The sequence below is a fragment of the Engraulis encrasicolus genome, chromosome 6, assembly GCF_034702125.1.
Source record: "Engraulis encrasicolus isolate BLACKSEA-1 chromosome 6, IST_EnEncr_1.0, whole genome shotgun sequence".
Lineage (NCBI taxonomy): Eukaryota > Metazoa > Chordata > Actinopteri > Clupeiformes > Engraulidae > Engraulis > Engraulis encrasicolus.
In genome coordinates, this window is record NC_085862.1 from 21,548,462 (window position 1) to 21,556,063 (window position 7,602).

The window sequence follows — 7,602 nt, forward strand, 5'->3', positions numbered from 1 at the left end:
CTCTGCACAAATAGACTGACATCTGGGCATCAGTCTCTCTCTCTCTTTCTCTGTCTCTATCTGTGTGTGTGTTATTCCTTTTTGCCTGGCCGTGTGGCAAACAAAAAAAACGCCTAGGAACATTTTATTTATTTATTTATTTTTAACAAATATTTTCACCCACACAATGACATATTTTTTAATGTTATATTGTATTGTTAATTTTATATTTTAAAATTCATAAACTGATGTACAGATGTACTTTCATTGTGTGTCTGTGTGCCTTGGCTGCCTTTGCCTTGGCTGTTGGCCAAAAAACGCCTAGGCACATTTTTCATTTTATGTTCTTTTTTTTACAATTTTTTTCACCCACACATTGAATTATATTTTTAAAATGTTGCATACTTGTTCATTTTATGTTTTAAAATTTATAAACTGATGTACAGGTGTATTTTCATTGTTTTTTATCACTAAACCTATGAAAATCAAATTCCGATTTTGTGTTTTTCTTCATTTTAAACTGTTATTACACCCCTTAAACTTGCAGTAAATGGTTAAAATACTGTTAGATCCTTAAAATGTCAAGTGTTTGGGGAAAAGGGGCCAAAGCACTTCTTCATAGGACATTATTTGACACTTTTATGGTCAAAACAAGCAAAAATGTCCAGGCGGCCATTCTAAGCCTTAGGTGTTAAAGGGTTAAATGCCACTCCAGGGGGATCATTTTTCGCTCAACTAGTAGGTCCCCTTGCTCTCCAACTTACCAGGGTGGTCTTTTTTTGTGGTGAAGTTTTATTTTAGAGAGATATTAAAAGTTAAATTGACCAATGAGCATCAGAAGATGGTTTGATTGACAGTTGGGATTCTTTTCAGTCAGGCGCACGCTGAGCAAGAGGGCCATCGTCATGACTACTACTTGACTGTGCGAGCCTGGGACTGGGAAATCTTGTCTATCTGTGTGTTGCTCCTGATATTACTTTCATAAACTTTGAACATCAACTCGATCGATTGATCTACTGTTGCCATTGTTTGGCCATCTCCTTGTGAAGTCGGGTGTACTTAGGACTGGGTACCGAAATTCAATTCTTTGATGGAACCGAATTAAAAGCTGAGGTTCTACTTGGTATTGAAACGTGCCTTGTCTGTCGGTTCCACGTTTCGGTTCCTGAAGTCTGACTGTCAGAGCCATCAAATGTGTGTTTAAGCACGCGGCCATTTCAGCCAATCACAAGTGTCACAAACTGACCACCCTCCTCCTCTTCCCGTTTCGCACCTCATTTAAACGATTGATAAGACTGCTGATTTTCAACCAGCTGATTGTAGGCTTCTATTGAGAAACAAAAACATGCCGTCGAAAGCGTGGCTATATTTCAGGAAAGTAGCCTAGATAAGGAAGGAGCGCGCTGCAATATCTGCGATAAACTAATAGGCTGTCATTCAAGAATGGCAATACATCCAACCTGTTCAAAAACCTGCTCTTGCATTCGATTAACTTGTGCAGAGAGTTGCAGCATCTTTACAACGGCAATACACCGTCAACCTCAACTATGCCTGCTGCAATACCGTCAACCTCAACCATGACCTCGACTCTTCAGGAAGATGTCTCTGACTCCTTGGAAACATGTTTTTCCATGAAAAGAGCTAACTTAGAAAGAACTGGTCTTGTGTTGGGGACGTACAAATGTAGGTAGCCTATTTAGACCGTCGGTTTAATTCGAGGGAACAAAGAACACAGCGACAAAAAAGATTTCCTCTCTATCCGGCTGGAGAATAACGCCATTGTTTACTTGAAGTAGCGGCCGCTTACAGTTCAATAACTTTTGAATGAAAGAACATAAAAACGTTCCGTAAAAAACTGTAAAAAGCTAAGAATCTCAGCTTTCGAACAAGCCCTAACACATGTCTGCAGGTCTAGGTTAAGGAGATCGCTGGCTGTTAGGAAAAAAATTACGAGATAAAAAAATGGTTGGAAAGGGCTAGGCTATTTTTTCACTTGCAACAGCGGCCGCTTACAGTTCAATAACTTTTGAATGAAAGAACATAAAAACGTGCCGTGAAAAACTGTACAAAGCTAAGATTCGCAGCTTTCGAACAAGCCCTAACACATGTCTGTAGGTCTAGGTTAAGGAGATCGCTGGCTGTTAGGGAAAAAATGACGAGATAAAAAAAATGGTTGGAAAGCGCTATTTTTTCACTTGCAACAGCGGCCGCTTACAGTTCAATAACTTTTGAATGAAAGAACATAAAAACGTGCCGTAAAAAACGGTACAAAGCTAAGATTCGCAGCTTTCGAACAAGCCCCAACACATGTCTGTAGGAGAAGGATATCGCTGGTTATATATATATATTTAGGCCTATATATAGTTTAGATTAGGGCTCTTTAGCTTAGATTCACCATGGCGTGAAAGCACATTGTTGTCGCGGCTATGCAGCAGCTGATCATACGGCCCAGTTCTAGTCCCTGTATGGAAATGCGTGCGAGACGGCACCATCGCGCCCCCGTCAAGTTTCAGGAATATTTATGAAGCCTAGTTGTGTTAGAACAGTTCTGCAGAACCTAGTAGAAAAGCCCCAGCTGTCGACAGACTTGGTAGCGTAGGCAACATTAAAAAATCATGTCAGGCACGGTTGACATAGGATTGGTACCAGAAGTGAAGTTGCACCGTACAGCAGAACAATTTTAATCAGACATGAGTACATTTATCAGTATCAAAACCGTTTATTATACTTGCCAAGCCATGCCGAGAGGACAACTTCTAGCATGCAATTAATTATGAATGCTGTAGGCCTAGAATTAAATGCCTTTAACCCGCCATTGCTTAAGTCACGATGAGCGCCGTCTTGTGGCAGGCAGGGAAACTCATGATTTACAGACCCGTTACGCCATCTACTGGCCACTTTGGGTAACTGCAGGTTTAATTCAGGGTTTCTAGGAACCGGAAATGGAACCGGAACCGAAAATTGTCAATCAATACCCAGGCCTAGGTGTACTTATCGGTACTCTGAGCTGGAGCGCTGATGTTTAGGTAAGTAAAATGAAACATTTTATTACAGTTGTTTGACCAACATGACTGACAAACTTGTTTGCATAGCAAATTACATTGACTTTTAAATAACACTGTGGTCATAGTAATAGCCATAATATGGCGGGCAAATACATTGTGGCATGTGCCTCAAGTTTTGTTTTTTGTTTTTTAAGCGCTGTCAGCGAGACATGTTGAGTGTAATGATGCTAAGACTAGCTCTATTATTGCATCGTGTCTCCATCAAACATGCCATTAAAGTGACTGGCATCTGTCGGTCTGTAGGCCTAAGTAACTTCTAACATGAATGTATGTAAGTATATAAGCAAACTGTGTTTCTTTGACGTACATTGGGTTTAGTGTAGACTTAATCAGTTCTACTGCAGAGTAGCAGGTGCAAATCTGTTTTATTTAGACATCCTTGGTTCGTGTCTATGCTAACTAATTCACCTCAGCATGCTACATGCACCTCAGACTTTACACTAAAGTTGGTGAAGGTAAATTTCAAACTCATTTAGTAATCCAGGGCATTGGTGGTGGTGGTTTGTTTGCTGACATACTATTTGTTTGTAGAAGTTGTGGTGGCATAACATCATTTCCAATCAGGACTTCGGCGTCAGGTGACTTGCCTGACTGACTGGGTTTGTTTATTTCACATCCCAAGCCTAGCTAGAAGTTAAATAGCAAAACCGTAACATTGCACAGGTGACAGGTTAGATAGTTTTGCTTGTCATCATTTCACTATAATTTCATTTCAGCGGATAGTCTGAGCACATAAACTAGAATAGTTCTAGGTTTGTGGCGTACACCTGCAAAATGCATCATTCCTCAGTTATTGTTCATATTGTTGGGTGACTCAGTTAGCAGAATTTATGTTAAGACATTGCTTAATATAATTCACGGAGGATTCATTTTCATACCGCGAAATTTTGCGCGAGCAACCGGGAGATTATAGTTAAATGTTGTTTTATCTGTCGTCTTAATATTGTGCATATTCATGCTTAGGCTGTTGACATGTGAAAGTTGAATGTTTGATACCCATATGCTGAAGTTAGATGTTTGTCATTGTGCTGCATGTGGACGGTACCGTTTTGTCTGTAAAACTATGGAGGCCAATTACATGCCATCGTTCCTCTATTAGGAGTAATGTTCTCCCTTGTGTTGTTTTCTGTCATTGCAGATGCGATGTCCCAACAAGAATCTGTCAGTAGGCTACCACATGTAAGTACACACACTCCCAGTATAAGAAAGCAAATTAACGTCAATCAATACATTGTGCAGCTTTAGTCTGTTTATGTGACTATTGCCAATCAAGTAGGCCTACCCAGATTGTGCTAATGCTATGACATGTACCACTCTGTTGCGGATAAGCACATTTCTCCTTGGGAACTCAAGAGCCTAGGAGGTACTGTAAATTGCCTTGTGAATGTGGTCTTTAGTATTTTTTCAAATACTACCTTTACAATATGCTTCCTGACCCTAGACCTGAGATCCAATTCTTCTGTGCAGCTATTATTGTTATAATTAATAAAATACAAGACTATTGTCCATATCCATGGCTGTAGCAGACAGGTCGAGTGCCATTCAATGAAATATACCTCATGCAGTATCTATTTACTGGATATTCATACCATGCTGACATGTTTTTTAACCCCAAAACCTGCCACTAATATACAAGTTATTAAAGTTGTTTGTATACAAAATGGATGTTGTTCTCATTACCCTCCATGTGCCTTTTTTTGTACCTGTCTGAACAGTACACCTCAGCAGGCACACCAGAGAAGGACCACTCCTGGATAAGGATTTGAGCCACTGCCACGACTGCCATCTCTACACTATATTACACACGTGAGTCATTATCACAAGCCTGGTTCTAGCAATCCATAGCCTTGCGCTCAGTGGCTCTTATGAGGCGAAGATAAACAAAATGTAACCAAGTGATTTGTATGATGTCCCAAGCATAACAAACCTAACACATCAGCAAGTGAGACTGAAATTAGGCCTACACTTAGATGTTAGTTTTTTAAAAGTTTTTTACATTATGCTTCCTGATTCTATACCTAAGACCTATTTCCCGAGTAAAGCGATCACCCTCATATGTTTGTGTATAGTAATAAAATATAACTGGTACTATATCCACGGCTGTGTGTTTCAGGCCAGCAGTTGTGGGAGGTGGTGATCAACGTGACCCGTCAGCAGGTGGAGGACTTCCACGGCCCCGCGGACTACTGATTACTGTGTGGCCTAGAGTCACCCGAGGACCTCCAAGAGCTGGCAAGGACACCATCCGCGTCGCCCGTAAGTTTCATCTGTCTTTCACGACTTTTGGTCCATAACATCATATTACAATTAGCTACAACAGGCAGAACTAAGCCTCTAATTCAGAGGCCACTGGGCCTTTGTTCTGACACCTGACTATCTGAACTGTCTAAAATAATTTGTCAACCCTTTCTCTTGCTCTTTTCAGAACATGGACAAACCAAATCTGACAGGGTGCCCATCATCAGCTGCTGTGACGGGCCTTCCATGGTGTTGCTGTGGTTATTGCAAGGACAAACAAAAACTGTTTTGTTTGGTTTATACAAACCAAAACAATATGTAAATAAACTACACAATTTGTACTGCTAAATCCTGAAATTGTAAGTAGTTATTAAGTAATGCCCGTGTGCGTTTGTATTAAGCACTATATAAAAATACATTACATATACTTAAAACCTGTTCTGGCCTTTTCTGTTCAGCATTATGAGAAGTCAAATGGTAAAAGCATGTTAATATACAGGTCTCAAGCACAAGAAACATTGGGATGATAATAGTAAGTGTTTATTTAAAAAAGAAACAAGTTAAACGTCAACACGACTCATGACGTACATGTATATGGGGGTTCTTCTTGTGCTGTTGATCACCACATTGCTTTAGGGATTGAAAGCAGTACTATGTATTACGTAGCCCCTTAATGCGCGGCGTACCTCCAGTGGCACGCTGTAATAGACATTGAAATGTAACTACCATAACACTACAATACTATGACACAACACAGGCCCTTTAGTAATACACCACGACTTGGTCATTACCATACTGGTAACAATGAATTTATAAAGCCGCGCCTTAAGGGGTTAAGTCATATTGGTTGAGACATGAGGTACGTTTAATGAAATGTAAATGACTTATTAAATGGAGGATAAAGGGCTGGAGCTGGAGCTGGAGCTCGCTGGCAGGTTCCATCTTCATGATCGCCACACACCCATCTGAATGAACAAATATGAAGAAAATAAACCAGGAAGTTTTAATCAGGAAGCTTTGGTACCATGGTGTATGAAAATAGCTGGATAGCTGTTTTGTCTGTGGGATGTTCAAGCATATACAAACACACCACATCATTTAAAAAATGTCATACATGCTTTAACAACCGTTGCACATAAAGGTAATTCACTCCAATGTCACTTCATGTTCTACTTCAGTAATTCTAGTGACAAATATCTTTGTAATAGCTGTACATTGGCATTTTCTGACACCGATTTAGCAGTAGTGTGTGTTGACCTTTCATATCTGTTTAGCTACTATACACCACCGTCAGGATACTGTGTGTGGTGGGCTAGAAATTAAATACAGGGCACATCAAGATTTCTGGTGGCACTTCAAATTGGCCTACTCATACAAAGCCTACACATCTGATGATGAATTACTGGAGTCTATGCTGTGGATAGCTGGTAAATGCATTAAGTACGTGGGGGTCAATTAATCTGATCTTGAACATATTTTGAAGAACATGCCCACAGACATGGCAGCACAAGAACGTAGGCTATTGCTTTCAATCAAAACACAAAGTAGACGTTATGTCCTGCTTTGAGTGATCACCAGCCTACTTGTTTTGAGAGAAGGCTCACAACTAGTCACAGATTGCATGTTGTAAGACTGTCCAACTTGTATGCAATAGTCATTTTTTCCTGTCATAACGTATCAATTACAACGTGATGAAGTGGGTGACATGAGGATGGGACTCGCTAGCTAAGCTAATATTACTCAAGTGCTATTGTAAACTACCCTTCAAGATTTCATTACCGTTATGTATTGATATTCGCCACACTTATTGATCAGCAGTTTTTTGATGGGTTATGTTTCAGTGAAAATCAAGGTTTCTTTATTGACACTTACCAGTTGCACAGCCGAAAAGTGGGTTGGTTCAGTAGCACCCTCGCAGCGTGATATTAATTTTCACCCTTGTTATAGAGTTCTTCAGTAACGCGGAAGCATGTAGTAGATTGTAGTCTTTAATGTTAGCATTTAAAGTGTTTATGAAACGAAAACAAAGTAAAGGAATTTGACCATTTCCAGGACAGATTCTGAAAGTTCTAAGCCTTGTGAATAAAATGGGATAGTCTGGGTGATATTTTGTCCTAAAAGTCATGTTAAAACGTTCCCAAAAAGTGTTTTTTTGGTGACATGCAAATTTTATGCAAATGATATGCGTGACATAGAAGGGGTGAGTTCACCTCATTCCACCTTGTTCAGATCAATGGCGGCTAGTACCAAAACAAAGCGCAGTGTCAAGCAGTGTGTTGCTGGAGGGACGAACGGTGCCAGCTGCAAAAATGGCTACTTG